This window comes from Pleurodeles waltl, chromosome 1_2 (genome assembly GCF_031143425.1).
Source record: "Pleurodeles waltl isolate 20211129_DDA chromosome 1_2, aPleWal1.hap1.20221129, whole genome shotgun sequence".
Lineage (NCBI taxonomy): Eukaryota > Metazoa > Chordata > Amphibia > Caudata > Salamandridae > Pleurodeles > Pleurodeles waltl.
In genome coordinates, this window is record NC_090437.1 from 814153259 (window position 1) to 814173661 (window position 20403).

Sequence of the window (20403 nt, forward strand, 5' to 3'; positions counted from 1 at the left end):
TGTCTGTGGACTACTGGGCCATAAATGCATGGGCGAGGCCCACACTAGATACCTGACTCCAAACAGAGAGAACACTGGATGGGCATCAGATGGAAAATAAACAGGCACCTCAGCCTGATGAACGCACGACACCACTGGTCCACGAGGAGGCTCCATGCCCACTGCTTTATCCTGGGGAGTGCAAAGCCACAGTCTCTCAAGTCTTTTCAGTGGATGGGTTGCCCACTGCTTTATCCTGAGGAGTGCAAAGCCACAGTCTCTCAAGTCTTTTCAGTGGGTGGGTTGCCCACTGCTTTATCCTGGGGACTGCAAAGCCATAGTTTATCAAGTCTTTTCACTCGGTGGGTTGCCCACTGCTTTATCCTGGGGAGTGCAAAGCCACAGTCTCTCAAGTCTTTTCAGTGGGTGGGTTGCCCACTGCTTTATCCTGGGGAGTGCAAAGCCACAGTCTCTCAAGTCTCTAGTGGGTGTGTTGCCCACTGCTTTATCCTGGGGAGTGCAAAGCCACAGTCTCTCAAGTCTCTCAAGTGGGTGGGTTGCCCACTGCTTTATCCTGGGGAGTGCAGCGCCACAATCTCTCAAGTGGATGTCAGTCTCCACTGGCTCTGGGGGGGGGGCTTGGTGCTCAGAGTGCTTCATCCTGCCAAGGACTGAGGTAGTGGATGTATCTCTCCACTGGTTCTTGAGGGGGCTTGGTGCCCAGAGTGCTTCATCCTGCCAAGGACAGAGGTAGTGGATGTATACTCCACTGGTTCTGGAGGGGGCTTGGTGCCCGGAGTGCTTCAATGGAGCAATGACCACTGGGGATGGCAGCCATGTCTGCGGTGGTGCCAATGGCTCAGGATGTCACGGGGCCGCTGGCAGTGCTTGCGTCGGTGTCAGTCGCGGCGGTGCTTGCAGCGGTGTCAGTTGCGGCGGTGCTGGTGGCGGGCTCTGTGGCGGCGGTGCTGGCTGCGAGCTCTGTGGCAGTGGTGCTGGCTCTGGGCTCTGTGGCAGTGGTGCTGGCTGCGGGCTCTGTGGTGGAAGTGCTGGCGGTGGGCTCTGTGGCGGCGGTGCTGGTGGCGGGCTCAATGACAGTGGTGCTAGCGGCGGGCTCTGTAGCGGCGGTGCTGGTGGCGGGATCAATGACAGTGGTGCTTGCGGCTGGCTCTGTGGCGGCGGTGCTGGTGGCGGGATCAATGACAGTGGTGCTTGCGGCGGGCTCTGTGGCGGCAGTGCTGGTGGCGGGCTCTGTGGCGGTGCAGGTGGCGGTCTTCTCCACTGTACAGGTTGGCGTTGACGTGGACAGAAGGTGTGACACTGGTCCCTCAGTCAGTGCCACCATGCCCTCTCCTGACCTGCCCTTCAGTTTCTGGCCCTTCCCCACCCTGGATGGTGGCGCAGCTGTCTTGCCACTATCGCCCTTCGTTTTCCCTGAGTCCTTGGTGGCAGGTGTTTTCTGCTTCTCGCTGTGGGATGTGGGCAACTTTTTTAGTTTTGCAGGTGGCGGAATGTCCTTGCCCTCGCTCCGTTGCACACTGGCAGCCCTGATGGTTGGCTCACTCCAATAGCCCGCAGTTGCTGGCACCACTGTGCCTGGGGATGTGGTGGCTGAGGTGCTGGGTTGGGACCCGGACAGCCTGGACCTAGGGCACAGACGGGGAGGGGGAGGTGTAGGGAAGAGGTCAATATTAGCCAGGAAAAGTATTTTAGACACACTGGGACGGGAAGATGGAGGGGGTTTGGGAGTGGATGAAGAGGTAGTGGTTGTAGGAGGTGTACGTCTGATGAATTTAGGTGAAGGTGCATGGGCTGGAGGCTGTTGTGAGGTGGATGGCTGTTGGGTGGGTGTGTGCCTGCGTTTGTGTAGTTTGGGAGGAGGGCTCACAGACACACTGGTAGAGGACACTGGGAATGTGTGAATGGTAGTGGGGTAGTGAGTGCACGTGAGCGGTGTGTGGTGATGGGTGTGCTGGTGATGGAGGTAGTGGCTGAAGATGTAGTGCATGCAGGTGTGAGTGGAGACGGGACTGGGAGCGAGGAGGGAGATGTGGAGGAGGGGGACACAGTGGAGGCAGTGGATGTTGGTAAGTCTACATGGGTATGTGCTTGTGTGAGTGCCTGTGGGATGTGTGGTGCTTATGTTTGCCTGAGCCACCCTTGTGTGTTGAGGTGTGTGCATGCTGGTCTGATGGTGTGCTTGGGATAGGCTGAGGTGCAGGGTATTGGGTCTGGGTGGAGGAAGTTGGAGGGGGGAGGCTGGACACAAGGACAATGGCTGCCATCAGTGCTGAGGCCAGAGCCTGAAATGCTCTCTGTTGGGCTGCCTGGCCAGAATGAATGCCCTCAGGTATGCATTTGTTTGTTGCAAATGCCTCTGAACACCCTGGATGGCATTCACAATGGTAGACTGCCCAACAGTGAGGGATCTCAGGAGCTCAATAGCCTCCTCATTGAGGGCAGCAGGGCTGACTGGGGCAGGGCCCGAGGTGCCTGGGGTGAAGGTGATTCCCACCCTCCTGGGTGAATGGGCATGGGACACACGCTGAGGGGCTGCTGAGAGGGCGGTGCTGGTAGGGGGGGTGGCGACTGTACCTGTTGATGCGGGGGCATGGAGGGAGCTCCCATCAGAGGAGGAGTCACTGTCACTGCTGTCACCTCCTGTCCCCACTGTGGAACTCCCCTCGCCCTCCGTCCCACTGGTGGCTTCAGACTCCGTTGTTTCACCCTCCAGGGCCAAGTGGGATGCAGCTCCCTCCTGCTCTGGTGCCACTGCTCCTCCGCCTGATGATGCTATTGCACACAAGAATAGGGAGACCACAAAAAGGGGGGGGGGGGAAGACAGAAGAAAGACATGTTCAGTGCATGTAACACCACTGCTGTTGGCAGACACTACAAACACAGAAGACCTCTGCACTACGCCATGCACTTATAGTTCCTAGATTATTCACAGGGCCATGTGGTACAAGGCCTATGCCCGCTTGCTGCACACATGGAAGTCACAGGAGTCTGACTAGGTGTCGATGGTACTAACGACTAGTGGAGTTGGGGTGCCACTGAGCCTGCCTCACAAGGGACCTTGCCTACCAATCTCGCCCCGGCCTAGGAGAACCCACTGGCCACCTCCCCTACCCAGACACCTCGTAATGCGCACAGAGTCAGATGATTGTGACTGTACTCACCCCCTTGTGGCTGCTGTGATGCCCTCAAGCGCCCATCCAACTCAGGATACGCCACCGCCAGGATCCGGAACATCAGGGGGGCCAGGGTGCGACGGGCACCCCTCCCACGTTGGGAGGCCATTCCCAGCTGGGCCTCCGCCGTCTTCTTGCTCCAGCGGCTAATGTCCTCCCATCTTTTCTGGCAGTGGGTGCTCCATGTGTGGTGGACCCCCAGGGTCCGGACATCCTTGGCGATGGCACGCCAAATATCCTTCTTCTGTTGGGGGCTGACCTAGAGGAATAGTACAGGGGAAAAGGATAATCTTTACCCGTCCGGACCGTCATATTCATTGGCCCACGTTCCCATCCTTGCCCTGACGCACATACATTCACTGTCCGCTCATGCATGCCTCAGTCCCCCCATGTATCTTCCATCCACACCACTCCAAACAGGCATTGCCCATGCAGCATGCTCACAGTGTACTCACCTGTTTGTCTGGAGGACGGTAGAGTAGTCTGTACTGGGGGAGGACCCCATCCACTAACTTTTCCAACTCCTCCGAAGTGTAGGCAGGGGCCCTTTCCCCAGACACATAAGCCATCGTCGCTTCCAGACCCAGGTCACAGCAGCTCTTGCGGTGTAGGTCCTCTCCTATCGAAGGTCAGGTATCAAGTGAGTGAACAGACAGAAAATGGTGGTCACGTCTGCGGCGGTGTGTACCGTCACCGCCGGCGTACATCATCATTGGCTCCTGGGACCCATAGAGTCCAATGTTAACCAATGCAGGATTGCGCAGCGGTCTTTGACCACCTACCACAACGGTGTTGAATGCCAGCGCAGTTACCTCACATCCCCTTGTCCCACCTTACATGTCAGGCAGCCGCCATTTCAGGGTGCCACATGGCATTAATAATAACTGCATCACACCTATCTAGGCCTTGCATACACACAGTAACGGGCACATTGCGGATTAATAAATGTGTGCAAATGACATTTTGAAATACCTCAGTGTTGGCTGAGTCTCTACTCGCTGTTCTCGTCCATAGGGCACGTCTGCTGGGGCAGGTGATGAGATGGCGGCATCCTCCGGTGTACAGACCACTGGTGGACCTGTCGACAGTCGAAGAGAGACACGTAATAATCACCTACAGACTTGACCGTGCAACAATCCATGAACTGTGTGCCCAGTTGGAGCCTGACCTGATGTCAGCTATCTGCCATCCCACAGGGATCCCCCCTCTAGTGTAGGTCCTGTCAGTACTCCATTTTCTGGCAAGTGGGTCTTTTCAAACAACAGTGGCCATTGCATCAGGGATGTCCCAGCCAATGTTCGCTAACGTGTTGTCCAGAGTGTTGTCTGCCCTGCTGAAACACATGCGCAGCTACATTGTTTTCCCTCAGGTGGAGGATTTGCCTACAGTGAAAGGTGACTTCTATGCCCTGGGACATATCCCCAACATCATAGGTGCCATTGTTGGGACACATGGGGCCTTGGTCCCCCCCTGCAGGACTGAACAGGTGTACAGAAACCGGAAGAGCTGCCATTCAATGAATGTGCAGATGGTGTGTTTGGCCGACCAGTACATCTCCCATGTGAATGCCAAGTTTCCTGGCTCAGTGCATGACGCTTACATTCTGAGGAATAACAGCATCCCTTATGTGATGGGGCAACTCCAGCGGCACTGTGTGTGGCTAATAGGTGAGGACAAGGACCCCATACCCTGTGAATAGTTGTCTGGGTCTGTGGTTGTCCCAACGGGTTAGTGCGTGTCTAACAGTTTCCCTCAATATTTTCAGGTGACTCTGGTTACCCAAACCTGTCATGGCTACTGACCCCAGTGAGAAATCCCAGGACAAGGGCAGAGGAACGCTACAATGAGGCACATGGGCGAACTAGGAGGATTAAAGATAGAATCTTCGGCCTCCTGAAGGCCAGGTTCCGGTGCCTCCATATGACAGGTGGTTCTATCTACTACTCACCAAAGAAGGTGTGCCAGATCATCGTGGCCTGCTGTATGCTGCACAACCTGGCTTTGCGATGACAGGTGCCTTTTCTGCAGGAGGATGGTCCAGCCGGAGGTCTTGTGGCAGCTGTGGAGCCTGTGGACAGTGAAGAAGAGGAGGCAGAAGAAGAGGATATCGACAACAGAATGTTATCCAGCAATACTTCCAGTGAGACCCAGGTAAGACGAAATCACTGCCTCCCACATCTCATACTATTGTTTGACCTATCATTAGTCTGTCATTTTCACCCAGTGTATTGACCCTGACTTCCATTTAACAGAGGTGGGTCCCACTTTGTGACCTCTGCCATATTTCCTCATGGACTAGAGCTGTGTTACATCGGTATGTTGACATTTAAATTGACATTGCTATATTCCATAGTTATTGCAATTACACATTTGTGACAGCACAGACTGACTCCAGAATGTTTTGTGATTGATGTGTGTTTATTTTTGTGCAAATAAGTGGAGGGGGTTGTAAAATGGCCAGGGTTGATGGTGGAGGAATGTCCATGGAAGAGTCCAGTCTATTTGTTTCACAGGTGCATTGTCCAAAGGGGCATAGGAAGTGGAGCAAGGGCAGTTGAAGGATGGACAGGGTGACAAAGTGGGACAGAAGGATGAAATTCAGGGGGGTCTCATTTCCTGGCAGGGGTCTTGGCAATGTTCTCTGTCTTGTTCCTGGATCTCAGGGACTGTTTGCGGGGTGGCTCTCCATCTGCAGGGGGTGGGGTGCTGGTGTTGTGGTCCTGTGGTGGTGCCTCCTGTCCACTAGCGCCGGCAGAGGTGGTGGGCTGTTCATCATCCAGGCTAGAGTCAGGGGACCCTTGTTGTGCCACAGTGTCCTTCCTGGTATTGAGAAGGACCTGCAGCACCCCTACAATGGTGACCAGGGTGGTGTTGATGGACTTGAGTTCCTCCCTGATACCCAGATAGTGTTCGTCCTGCAGCCGTTGGGTCTCCTGAAAGTTGGCCAGTACCATTGCCATTGTCTCCTGGGAATGATAGTACGCTCCCATGATGTTGGAGAGGGCCTCGTGGAGAGTGTGTTCCCTAGGCCTGTCCTCCCACTGTCGCACAGCAGTCCTCTCAGTTCCCCTGTTTTCCTGTTCCTCTGCCACTGCCCCAAGGTCCCTGATTTTCTTGGGGTGGTGGGTTTGCCTGGGTTCCCTGTAGTGGTGGACACACTGCTGATTGACGTGTCCTGGGGACAGAGGGATGGGCCCACTGGGTGGGTGCTGTGGTGATGTTTCCTGAGGGGGGGCTCTGTGGTGGCTTGTGCCAGTGTCAGGGGAACCGACTGTCCTGAGGTGCCAGATGGTCCGGGCTGGTCATCTTCATCCAGTTGTGCAGAGCTGCTGTGATCACTGTGGGCCTCTTCTGTGGGGGGACTGGACATGTCTGGAACCTCCTGTCCTGTGACGTTGGCTAGGGGTCCTGCAGGGGTGTAAAGGCATGATTATTGCATATGTGTGTGCCATTGTGTCCAATGGGTGAGTGACCCTGTACTCCAGTGCTTGCATTCTTGTCTAGGCCCTTGTGTGATATTTAGTTTGGGGTCTGTGTGGGTATCTGTTGTGGAAATGCTTTGGTGATGGGTGTCCATGCTTTCGTGTTGCATGCAGGGCTTGGTGTTGGGATGTGGGGGTTGTGATAGTGGGACATATGTGAGGTGTTGGAGTGATGGGGGTGAGGGTGGGGATATATGATGGCATGCAGGTAGGGTGGGGGAATATTATAGTTAAGAGTTGCCTTAACAGAGTCCATTTCTCCTGCTACTCCTGCGAGGCCCTCAGGATGCAGTATTGCCAAGACTTGCTCCTCCCATGTTGTTAGTTGTGGGGGAGGAGGTGGGGGTCCACCGCCAGTCCTCTGTACTGCAATCTGGTGTTTTGAGACCATGGAATGCACCTTCCCCCGTAGGTTGTTCCACCTCTTCCTGATGTCATCCCGTGTTCTGGGGTGCTGTCCCACCGCGTTGACCCTGTTGACGATTCTGCACCATAGCTCCATCTTCCTAGCAATGGAGGTGTGCTGCACCTGTGATCCAAATAGCTGTGGCTCTACCCGGACGATTTCCTCCACCATGTCCCTGAGCTCCTCCTCAGAGAACCTGGGGTGTTATTGAGGTGCCATGATGTGGTGTGGGTGATGTGTGAGGTGGCGTTGGTTGTGATGTGTGAGGGGATGTGTTTGTGTGTGTTCTCTGAGGTGCGTGGATGTTGTGTGAGTGATGATGTTGTGTGCCTGTGGATGCTAGTGTTGTTTCTGGTGGTGTCTCTCTCTGGCCTTCTATCACAATTCTGGTCGTAAGGGTTTGTGGGTGATGTGGGTGTGTGTTTTATATTGGATTGGGTGTGTGGGAGTGGTGTGTGTATGTGTATCAGGTGTGTGTATTTCGAATTGTCCAATGTGGTTGTGTTCTTTAAATGTGTGTGTATTTTGAGCGCGGTGGTGTGTACCGCCCATGGAATACCGCGGTTGAAAGACTGCTGCGTGGATTTGTGTGTCGTGATAGTGTGGGCGTATTCCTGTTGGCGTGATGGTGGAGATTTTGTTATCGACAGTTTATCACTGACCTTTGGTGTGGCGGACTTGTGTGGGTGTCTGGATTTTGGCGGATTCCGAGCTGTGGGTCGTAATAGCTGTAGAGGTATTCCGCCGCCGCAGCGGTGTGTTCACGGTCTTCTGCACGGCAGTAAGCGGGATTTACCGCCAGGGTTGTAATGAGGTCCTATGTCTTGTCTTGTGCCTTGTCTCATATAAGTAATGGCAAAGCACTCCAATAGTGTTGGGCGAGTTTGCACTCGTGGTGTGTAAAAACTGCAGGAATAATTAGAGAACATTAAGGTAGCAGCAGCAAGTACTCTATATGCCCCACCATTTTCAAGAGTTACTAGTCACCACTGTAAATTATTCTTGAAGAGGTGGATTGTAACTGAGATTCTCTAATTCCTGGGGTGCATGTTTTATCTTATACTTTACCTTGTCCTTGGACATCACTTGGAGGTCAGAGTGCACTATTCTCTTTACTATTTCCATGATGTTTGATGAAACCTGCTAATTTGAAAGTTTCAAGTGTGGCTGCCACAAGAAGTATTTACATCTCCTGGTGGCTTGATAGTTTGAAAGCAGAAGTAACAATATCATTGCTTAATGTGCGCACTTATGCATTGCATGCAGAGATGGTGTTTTAACTTGAAAGTAGGATTGCTGTGGTTAAAATGTAACTAACCTTACTCTGATTCTTTCAGGTTTTTGTTTACTTAGGTAATGTTTGTCCTTCTGCTTTTTGTTCAGAAAATTTGTGTTTAGCACATATTATTCCTTTTAGTTTTTCATTATTGATGTGTTTTTGGTGAATTGAAGAGGATTGCAATAGATCGCAATGAAAAACCTAATATTGTGTGGGATTATTTTTATGTTATTTATTTACTTGTTTGGAGTAACCACACTGCCCTGTCCAAGTTTATGAACTATTTCTCCATATCAATATTTAATGTGAAAATAATATAGGTTGAGGGCTTTTGTTAAACTTCTTGTTGGAAGTTCAAATGCCATTAATAAAAAGGAAATGTAATCTTTCAACTCATTAACCTGTAATATGCATGACATTTTATTAACCCAAATCAACAAATAATCTTTCTTTTCTCAGCTGTGTGTGAGCTGTAACATTAGTCTCTTCTGGGCTCTTTTTTGTCAGTCTTAATATATATGTTTCTTTAGGTTGTGTAACCAGAACTATTGGGTTCTCTTAATGATTGTTTGAAAATAATAATGAAGGCTTCTATTTGTTTTGTTTACGTATTACTACTTTGTGTGGCAAACGTATCAACTTTGTCTGTATAATGTTTAGCAGGGGCGATCTATTGAAAATGTTCACTGTGAGAAAGTCATTATTTCAGCCGTGTACACCCCCATTTCTTTCTGACTGATGCTGGTGGCAACTGATTCTGAATGTGTCCTGCGTTCAGATAACCAGGCCCAGGGCCAGTAATATGATCAAAAAGACATATGGTAATTAAGTTTAACTACAATAGGCAATGACAGACCGCTGTAAGTCCCTAATATATAATAAGGCAAGGGGGGTTCAAACTAAATATAAGTTCCTTGCATATAATAAGTGAGAGAGGTTTAGAGGCACAGAACATTTCCTGTACTGGAATGTGCCTTGCTGTGTTGCCTGCTGTCATCTTTAAAGACAGCCCTGCTTTACAGACTATCTTTAAAAAGTAAAATTACTGTAAATTCGACCTTTAAACTAAAGGTACTTCAAAAGTGGTAATCTATATTACTTCTGCGTATAAGTAACATCTTACACCTCCCCTAGATGCCCTGTGGCAGGGTGCCTTGTAACTACAAGCAAGAACATTATAAAATATGTTTTATATGCCCTGATGAGGGAAAACCTGCCCATTAAATTTTTCCCCATTTTAGATACTTATCTCCATAGGTTAACATTGGATATTTTATTTAGGTGTAAATATTGCTAGGAAGGAGCTTGAGATGTTATTTAATGACTCAAAAGATCAGTAACGATAAATCCATTAATTTGCCATTGTTGAATTCACCATAATTACTACAGAAAATAAGTTCTAAGCTTTCTTTCTTGTGAGCCAAATTCACTCATTTAGCAATCTCTCCTGATTGGTCAGCTTTAACAGGCTTAGCCGGGCTAATGAGATGAGGTGATAAGTGGCCTGCATACAGCAGAGGCTATCTGGTGGGTGTTGCTCTGCAGCTGCAGAGGACAGGCCAGAAATAGGGCTGGGAAAATCAAACTGGGCTTCAAAAGAAAAGGACAGAAAGATATGCAGCCAGGCCTACCCCCTCTTCCTGTCCCCCCCAGCCAGATGGTAGGCCAAGGAATGGAATTTGCAGATGGTCTGGAGGGGTAGAGTTAATGGAAGTGAGCCACACCAGTAGGTTGGTTTAGCCAGGTCTTATTCCTCTGGAGAGGAGTCAACCAATTTGGATTTTTAAAGTGCAGTGCTTTGTGGGACAAGAATATGCCACACTTTGGAGGAAGTTGTCATGCTTATGGGTGGTATCCTGCATTTCATTGGATACGGGTGTCCCCCTGTTCGTACCCCCAGACCATTGGATAAATATGTGAAACCTGCATAGCAACTCAAATATGTTGTCTGAAACTACAAGGAGAAGAAGGACTGACATACTGGAACCCCTGTTGAGGATAAGCGGACCGACACAACGTCATGTGTCAAACCGACTACCTGCAACCGCAACATGGCCTGAATTCCAGGTTTGTCCTGCCAAAAGCTCTGGTGCTCCAGACTTCCAGGATTTGACCAAGCCTCACAAAAAAGCAATCCGACCATGTCACATGAAAATCGTCTTGCTGGGGAGGACCGCATGATGAGAGAAAAGCTCTAGAATTTTTTTTAAGTCTGAAGGTAAAACTTTGACCTAGGCCTACCCCTCAGTATATCTGATCAAGGCTTCATTGTAGTAGGCCTCAAATTGTGACCTGGTCCCAGTCCAGGTCACCCTGATATCCACGTTTGGAGCTATTAGTTTTTCAGCAATAGAAAGCATATTTTTGTATTTATTCTTTAAAAATTCATATTTCCGGTTCCCCATAAAGGAATTTGTTTGTTGGTGTCATTTTAAAGATAGAATTAATATTTTTTTTAATGAATTGGTGTGGGAGTTTTACTGTGTGTTGCGTCTTACTTATTTACTGAATTGTATTGTATTGTATTGGTGTATTTAAATACTTTACATACCTGTCTCCTGAGTAAAGCCTGGAGCAGGATGACACCCTGTCCATCACTTTCAGTACTAGATTCACATTTCCAGCTAGTGGACGGAGGGAAAGCTCCCCCACAGGGGAATCAAAACTGTCCTTTGAAGAGATAAAGGCCCATATTTATACTTTTTTTGCACTGCATTTGTGTAATTTTTTGACGCAAAAACGGCGCAAACTTGCAAAATACAATTGTATTTTGTAAGTTTGCACCAATTTTGCATAAAATAACGGCGCAAAAGTGGCGGTAAAAAAGTATAAATATGGGCCAAAGTTTCAATCTCAGTTGGGAGCCCTAGCTATAGAGAAGGAAAAGCTAGAACTAGAAAAGAAGAAGTGGGCAAGGGAAGAAGAGAGAAGAAATGGTGATGGAGACAATGAAGGAGAAGCTGAAATGCCCAGGGGTGGTGGGTTTAATCCAGGCTTCCCAAGGGAATAGGTCACATGTACATCAAGAGGGATGACATTGACAATTAGCTGACTGCATTTGGAAGGGACCTAGAGATTAGAGAGGCCCACTCTAAGTAATGGGGTTTACTCCTATGGGAACTGATCCCAGTATCTGGGTGGGATAGGCTCCTGACCCTACAGTGGGATGAGGTAAACTCTTTCTCCCACATGATGTAATGTTTGGTCTAGAAATTTGTCCAGACCCTAGAACCAGGCCTGGGTGTAGAACTTTGCTCCCCAGTTGAGTTTGCCGAATTTAGACACTTAGGGGGTCATTACAACCCTGGCGGATGGCGTAGAACCGGCGGTAAGACCGCCAACAGGCTGGCGGTCTTACTTTGGTGTATTATGACCATGGCGGTTACTGCCATGGTCAACCGCCGGTTCTCCGTCCCGCCCGCCAGGGCGGAGACGACCGTCGGGCTGGCGGCCAGGTCTCCAGCCCGGAGGCCGTCAGTATACCGCCGGCGGTATTTGGACCCGGCTTACCGCCGTGGATTTCCAGCGGTTTTAACCGCCATGAAATCCATGGCGGTATGCACTATCAGTGCCAGGGAATTCCTTCCCTGGCACTGATAGGGGTCTCCCCCACCCCCACCCTGATTCCCTCCCCTACACCCCCCACCACCCCTGCCACCCCTGAAAGGTGGCAGGGCCCCCCTCCCCACCCCAACCCCCAACATAACATTTCTCACACACACCCGACACGCATGCAGGCACCACCAACACACACACGCACACACCCCGACATACATGCCTACATCCACACACACAGTCAGACACGCACACCCACATTCAAACATACACGCACACATCCATACAGACATACCCACAGCCATACACACACTCATTCCCATACACACAACACCCCGCAAGCATACACGCACTCACACACCCCCTCTACATACACACCCCCACACCCTCATGCACGCACACAACATCCCCCACCCCCCTCCCCTAACGGACGATCGACTTACCTGGTCCGCCGATGCTCCGGGAGGGGACGAGAGCCATGGGGGCAGCTCCGTCGACACCACGCCGCCAACAGAACACCGCCACGGCGAATCACAGGACGTGATTCGCTGGGCGTTGTTCTGTTGGCGTGGCGGTGGAGGCGGAACAACCTCCACTTCCACGCCACCCGCAAGTATGGCTGTTGACGGCTCTCCGTCGGAATAACGACGGAGAGCAGCCAACAGTCATAATACGCCGAGCGGCAAACCGCCTGCACAGGCGGTCTTCCGCACGGCGTTCCCTCGGCGGTCTTGCAAAAAGACCACTGAGGTCGTAATGACCCCCTTAGTGCTATGCAGAGTAGCTCAAAGTTCCCAAATTCCACAATCCGGAGCAGAGTTTGCTCTAATGCGGAAGGAAGGGTTTTGATGCTCTCTCACAAGTGCCACAATACTCTAGGGGTAGTAGCTAGAGCCTGTAAGACTTGCTTGCTCTGTTTCCGGCCATGTGAGGAAGACTTTGGGCCTCATTTTGAGTTAGAGTTTGGCAGATAGGAAAGCCCGTCCATCAAACTCCTGACAGGGTGACAGGCACCTTCGTGGCGACCACCTTGCCGGAGTTATTAAGTGTCTACCTGTAGGTTGGCGGGCACAAACTAAGGTTTCCACCTACTGGCCTAGTGGGAAACAGGTTACAGCATTGTCTCTGGCTCATAATGGAGCCTGTGACAATGCTGTAGCCGGCATGGTGCACCAGTACACATGCAATGTTCACTGTATGCAAAGCAAAGCAGACAGTGAACATTGCGGCGGTTCTAGGCAGGCTAACCCTCTGTGACCCAAGTGTATCGGCAGTACAGGGGCCTCACTGTGACCCTCTGCACCTGTTCTCTGCCAGCCTTTACATGGTGGTGTTACCGCCATGAAAAGGCTGATGAAGAACAAGGTTGTAAACAGCATGCAGCGCTGCCCTATCGGATTGTGAGCTGCGCCACCGCCAGGTCATCGAGATCATCAATCCTGGTGGTACTGGCGGTTCCCTGGTGGTCTGACCGCCAGGGTTTCAATGTGGCATTGGACCGTTGCAAGAGCAGCGGTCCTGACCGCCACCGTGAGTGTTGTGGTCCGAAGACCACCACATTCATGATGAGGACCGATGTGTTTATCTGCACTGGTTCTTGCTGCGACGGTAGCCACAACAGTCCCGCTCATGAGTGCAAATGCACCTGGAGTAGATTTTCAACCCAAGAAGCATCTAAATCTAGACAAAGAGTGGTTTTTGAGTGGATGTTCATCTCCAATGGACCCTTCAGGTTGTTTGTGATTGAGAAGCCTTTTTTCTTTTTTTTCAAACAGGAAGAAAGTGACCCAGAGACTCCAACCTCCTGTTACTGTCCAGCAGGCTCCTCCCATTGCTTTATCCATCTCCTGGTCACTTTTCAATTGGACTTCAAGGCGGAACGATCACTCTCTTTGTTTCCTGGATATCCCTTTGGATTTAAAGATTTTGTTTTTATGAAATCACACAAGTATGTTCCAAAACTATTGAGTAAGAGTGCTGTTTCTTTGCTTGGGCATGCGTCATTATTTCTATGCAATTTAATTTGATATTTTAAAATGTATAGTGGTGGGGGCGCTGGAGTTAAAGTATGGGCCTAGTTATTTATTTTTCATTTCACAGAATTTTCATCTTTTGCAAAGAAAAATTGCTTCACAGCTCAGGACATCTCATTTTCTACATGTTTGTAACATTTGCAAAATTATTTTAGTATGTGGCCTAGATTTCCAAAAGACCATCTAGCCGGTAGGCCCAGTATTGGTAGTTATCAGTGCATGAAATAACTATTTCAGTGGTATATGCTTTTAAAACTTCATTTAGGGTAGGGTGGCCATTGGTTCAAATAAAAATATTTTTGGCTTTTGTTTGCCCTTCATTAAAAAAAAACTGCATATGTTGTGTGGTAATATTTGATGGCATAGGATGGTGTGTGCTGTTGTTGTGAAATTTTTATCACTCAGTTACTTTTTGTGCTTTGCACTGCTGAATTAAAGTAAGTGTTTTCTTCAGTGTTACCACCATTCCTCCTTATGGCCAGTGTGTTTGTGTGTAAGTGTGAGTGTTTGTCATCATCTTTGTCTTTGTTCTCCATGCTGCACGGCCAGGGGCCATTTTGTATAGTCTATGTCTCTGAGCATGTATGTGTTTTTTGTTCTCCATTCCTCCTTGTCCATAGTTGTTGTTTGACCATGTGGCTGGCAGCCATTTTCTGCATCCAACCAGTGTCCCTTTGCCATAAGCTTGCATGTGTTCTTTGTTTGCCATTCCTCATTGGCCCTTGTTGTTTTATCATTTTGTTTGCAGCCATTTTGCGCATACAGCTAGTATGCCTTTGCCATAGGCTAGCATTTCTCCTTGCTCTTTATTGTTGTTGCTTGATCAAGTGGCTGGCGGCCATTTTGTTCAACCACTCAGTGTCCCTTTGCCATAGGTTTGCATGTGTTGTTTGCCATGTCTCCTTGCTCTTTGCTGTTGTTTTACCATGTGAGTGTCACGCAATGTGTGCTTCCAGTCACTTTGTCTTTGCCATAGGCTTATATGAGTTCTTCCTTGTTCCCCATGCCTACTGGCTCCTTGTTGCTGTTGTCTGACCCTGTCAGCAGTATACCGTTGCCACATGCTTACATGTGTTCTTTGTTTGCCATGCCTCCTTGTTATTGTTTTACCAGGTGGCTGTCAGCCATTTTGTGCATCCAGCCAGTGTGTCTTTGCCATAGACCTGCATACAAACATTGGTAATAATTAATAATCATTTGTTTATTTTAATTTTAAGTTTAAATTTAATATTTTATGTTTGGTTTTTAAATTTGTAATTACTTTTTTTATTTTACTTATTTTTTACATTTTTAATTTAATTGTTAATTTTTTTTAGTTTCTTTTTGTTGTTTTAGTTTTTTATTTTAGCTTTACTTTAAAAAAATTTTTTTTTAAAAAAAACATTTAATTTAATTCTGCATTTGTATCCATCCAGCAATCCATCCACATCCATTCCTTCATCTAGCCATCCATTCACCAAAGGCACACAACCGCACTACAGAATTCAGTTTATTTAGGTGTATAATAATTCAATTTCTTCCTCGACTCCCTGTCTGCAGTGCACTGCAGACAAATCAGCATAATTAATTTTTCTAATGATTATTCCATTTCCCCTGGACCACCATGCCACTATAGGTTTCTTAAGGATTATTCCATTTACTCTTGCACCTCTCGCTGACTACCAAAGGTGCCTTCTTTAAAACAGATGGAGATAAAGCAAATAACTATTTCTGCATGTTGTGCTGCCTAATTTGAAATCAAATTTTATGGGGTGGTCTGACTTGACAATGTTTGATTAAATTGGTATTTATTACATAAGTAACCAACAACACTAAGATTGCATTTATCTGTACCATTCCAACCTGTAACACTGCCACTTTTCACTAACAAGGCCGATATTTATACTCTGTTTGTGCCGGATTTGCATAATTTTTTTACGCAAATCCAGCGCAAAGCCGTCTAGCATAACATTTTTTTAGTTAATGTCATTTTAAGGATGCGTGAAACCGCCATGCGTCAATGAGATGCAAGGTAGGCATTCCCGTCCGAAAAAAGAGTCAATCACCTTAGTGCCATATTTATCCAACAGGGCAAAAATGACGAATGGGTGGGAGGTGGACCTGAAAAATTATGCTAAACTCGATTTGCATCAAAATGTAACACCTGGGTCAGGGCAGGCATTAAATTGAGGCAAAAACACCACTACTTAAGGAAAACACACACAAGCAACATCACAGACGAACAGGACGACATGGAGGTAATACTGATGCAGGTTGCAAGACGACGCCGAGCACAGGACCAACAGCAGCAGCCATCACTACCCCAATGCGGCCCACAAAGTTAGGAGAGGGTCTTCAGGAACAGGACAACCCTCCATGGCCTCAGCGAACAGGAGGTATCGACTGAACTTGGAAGCCATACAGCAGCTGCTGCGCCATACTGAGCCACAACTAACAGCTAACCTGCAGACACCACACAACATACCACCGGTGACCAAGCTGCTAGCTGTCCTGCATATGTTGGCAAGTGGCTCCTTCCAGAAAACAGGTGCCCTGGTCGCTGGGGTATCACAGCCCTCATTCTTGGCCTTCCTGCCCAAGGTCTTAGATACCATAATCTACCTCACACCCGCTACATCAGCTTCCCCAACACAGAGCAGAAGCAGCAGGAGATAAAACAGCGCTTCTACCAAATCCATGGCTTCCCGCATGCGCTTTGTGCAATTGACTGCACCCATGTCCGAATCGTACCACCTGTAGCAACATAGCAAGTGCAGGCCATAGTTGACCACCAGGGATTGTTCACTAACATCTTGCCCAAGTATCCTGGGAGTGTCCATGATTCATTCATATTTCGCCATAGCACGATCAATCAATACTTCCAGGACGGACGATATGGTAATGGCCTTCTTGTTGGTAAGTCCATCAACCTAGCAATATACACACAGCACAACAACCCAGTAGGACACACAAAACATGCACCCCTATGTTGACACGTGAGCAGGATGACACTGAGGTGTGACATGGGTAGTTATGCTGTACACCCTGACACAATGGGATACACACCTCTGGACGAATGATGGCTGTCACAAACATTAGCTGCCACTACAGCAAATAGGGACCAATGTCAAAGCCCACAGAGACAATGACATGGCCTGCCCTGCAAGTACAACTTGGAAAATGAACAATTTACAATTACATTAGGCCACATAGTCAGTCCGACACCCTCCCAAGCAGTATGTAGCGTGGAAGGGGTGTGAAATGTGTGTTGCAGCAGGTCTAACACCATGAGACACATGGCATGATAATGCTGACTCACATGTAGGTGACCCAGAAATAGTGAGGCAATCCAAACATCATACATCCCTCCTGGGGTGCTGTTGCCAGGTAGCAGTAAGGAAATAAACTGTGCTATGAACACAAATTGATGTGGCACTGATGCAAACTGGACATTGCTGAACACAGTGAAAGAGCCAATTGTCCATCAAAATAGCATGTGTACAGGGAGATGGCCCTTCCTGCACAGATACATCAATCTCCACAAGACAGTTAACCGGGTTCCATGGAGTAAGTTTGGTAGTGTAGGTGCACGGTTGCACATGAGCTACTGGCAGAGGGAACAACAAAGGTTTGCCTAGAACCAAGTCCCACATGGGACAATTGTGCATTGTCAATACGGAACACCTCAGTGCTGCCAACTTATGGAGATGTGTTGTGCATTGTCACCTAGCCAAATCAAAGTGCCTCACTATTGCATTTCATCTGCAATGACATATGTCTAAATGGATGTTCAGGCCATGTAGTGCAACTATGTTACCACCACATCGGAATCTATTGAATGTGTGAAGTATCATGTCCCCTCCAGTGAAACCACACTAAAACATCTTGGACACGACACAACACATGGTACATACATACTGATCAACAGTTTGTAAACAAAACCATAGATCCCAGGTCAATGAGCCAAACACAAGTTGTCAAGTCAAACAACCTACTGCAGAAAAAACCTCACAGAAGGCCAGGATCTCACACAGTACCACAAACACATATGAGTCACAGACGACACAAAATATCAACTGCATGCTACATGATATTCCTGATGCAAGCACTAACAAAATACTCACTCCTATTATCTTTTGCGGCGGATCAGGGTTACGGGATCCAGCCATGGATCATGTCCCCATTCCCCAAGCACAGTAGCAGAGGATGCCTATAATGAGGCACATCAGATGACACGCATCATTGTGGAAAGGACCTTTGGCATCCTGAAGTCCAGATTCAGGTTCCTGGACATCACAGGAGGCAGCCTCCTATATGCCCCACACATTGTGTGCAAAATTATACTTACCTGTGCTATCCTGCACAACATTTGTGTGAGAAGGAACATCCCTCTAAATGAGCCAGAGCAAGAACTGCCTGAGGAGGAGGAAGAGGAGGATGGTGGCTGGGAAAATGAGGGGGAACAGCAGAACACAGCTGCAGGACTGCCCCACAGACAGCTAATTGTACAACACTTTTCAATCAATAGTCACTCTACACACCTTGTTAAGATATGTAAATAAACACCTTACTTTATCACATAATCCTGCTCTGGTTTCCTCATTCTCCATCACATGTTCCCTAGGAATGTGAGTATTGCCTCAAGGAGCATGTTACAAAAACAAATCTGACTACTTCTGATGCAACATCACATGTGATGAGCATGATTGTACAGCAAACATCACACATATAAAAAACTACCCATCTTTTGATTTTCACATATGAAGGACAAAGTCAATGGACCACAGCATATGACTCACATCCATATTGCCAACATGGCCTACTGTAGCACATGACACACAACTATGACATCTCCAAACATAAGGTAAATAAGCACCCCATACATGAGGCAGTGGGTGTGAAATTTCAGTGGAAACAGGAATGTATGAACAGACCACCTGACATTAGTAAGTATGACATTTGCAATTGCTGCAAGGATTTTGTGTGACAAGGGGGGCATCATTTGTAAAAATGGATAGCATGAGTGTCCCATGTATCACAACAGATGTCCTGCACAGTCCATCCCTGGAAGTAAGTCCTGCCACTGCCATGTGTTACGCCTCTGCCCTCCCATCTCTAGGGGGTGCTGCAAACAGACTATCTGTACCCTGGGAATCATCATTAACACTCACCCAGAGTCCCTTTCTGACTCCTGTTTTCTTCCCTTTTCCATATGGCATGCTATAGAAGAACTTCTTTAGCTTGCAAGTCCCATAATGCACTGCCTGGTAGTTGGTAAGACCTGTAATCTTCTGCCCATTGCTTCCTATTGGAAAAGTCTGGTTGTCCCTTTATACTGGATTCTCTCCTCCAGGACTTGTGAGAGACTGAAGCTTCACACACCTGTGACCTCTCTTGTGCAGGCCAGCCATGTGACTCTGCCCTGGGCTTGATGCTGTCTGGAAACTTCTTATATGCTGCCATTCCCTGAATCTCCTCATTGTGCATTGGAGTAGGATTCCTTTGTGTTCAAGGCCCCTTGTTGGATTGTGTTACAGTCCTGATTCAGCCTGAACCGGCTCTCTGTTTATCCAGTCCTGTTCCTGCTTGTTCCAGTCAGAGTCTGCTCCCTGTTTCTCAGCCTTGTCCATGTTTGTTTCTGCCAGAGCCTGCTTTCTGTTTCCCAGACCGGTTCCAGCTTTTGCGTCAGCTGAGCCTGTTCCCTGTGCGTGACTTTGCCTCCTGGTTGGTTCCTTCTCTTTCTGTGTCCTATTGGGTTTTAGTGTCTGGTAAGTGTCCTGTCAGTCCTCACTTGTGTGAAAGTGTTTTCCTTTATACTTGGGTTGGCACCTGGTTTCCAGGAGGAAAATCCAGCCCCCATCTTTTGTCTAGTGTTGCATGTAGTCTTTAGTGCCTCACAGTGACAGTGTTCTATGGCTGTTTTCCATGAATTGCCACTGTGTCTCCAGCCGGACCCAACAAGGGCTAGTGTTGTGTATGTTAATAAAATCCTTATTTGTGCCCTAAGGGTCCAGACACAGAATCACTTCTGAGGCCTCCTTTCTATGGGGCTTGTGTGGTGACTATCTGTAAGATTAATTTGCACAGAGGCACTGACGTTCCCTGGCGCTGTGGAAAGTTCTGAGCCCTACCCTGTGTACAAACGTAGAGATAACCCTAGAGTGTTTGTCCATTACTGACCCGTTCCATGTTTGTTCACACTAAGGTTGCCCTGCCTTCACATTTCTGTTTTTTCTGCCTTTAGCTTCTCTTCTACTTTGATACACTACCTCCTTGCGAATATTGTTGTTACAGATCATTCACACCCAAAACACACAGTTGCATGCTCTACCACATGTGGCCAACCACTATACCACACACTGCAGGCTATACATCCTATCTTCATGTTGATACAGGGTGCATGCATGTTAAATATTTGAAGATCACGCAATCACAGATTGAGTAAAAAATGTGGAAGCAAGATGAGTTGAAAAATCACGCAAACGCTAACTGACCA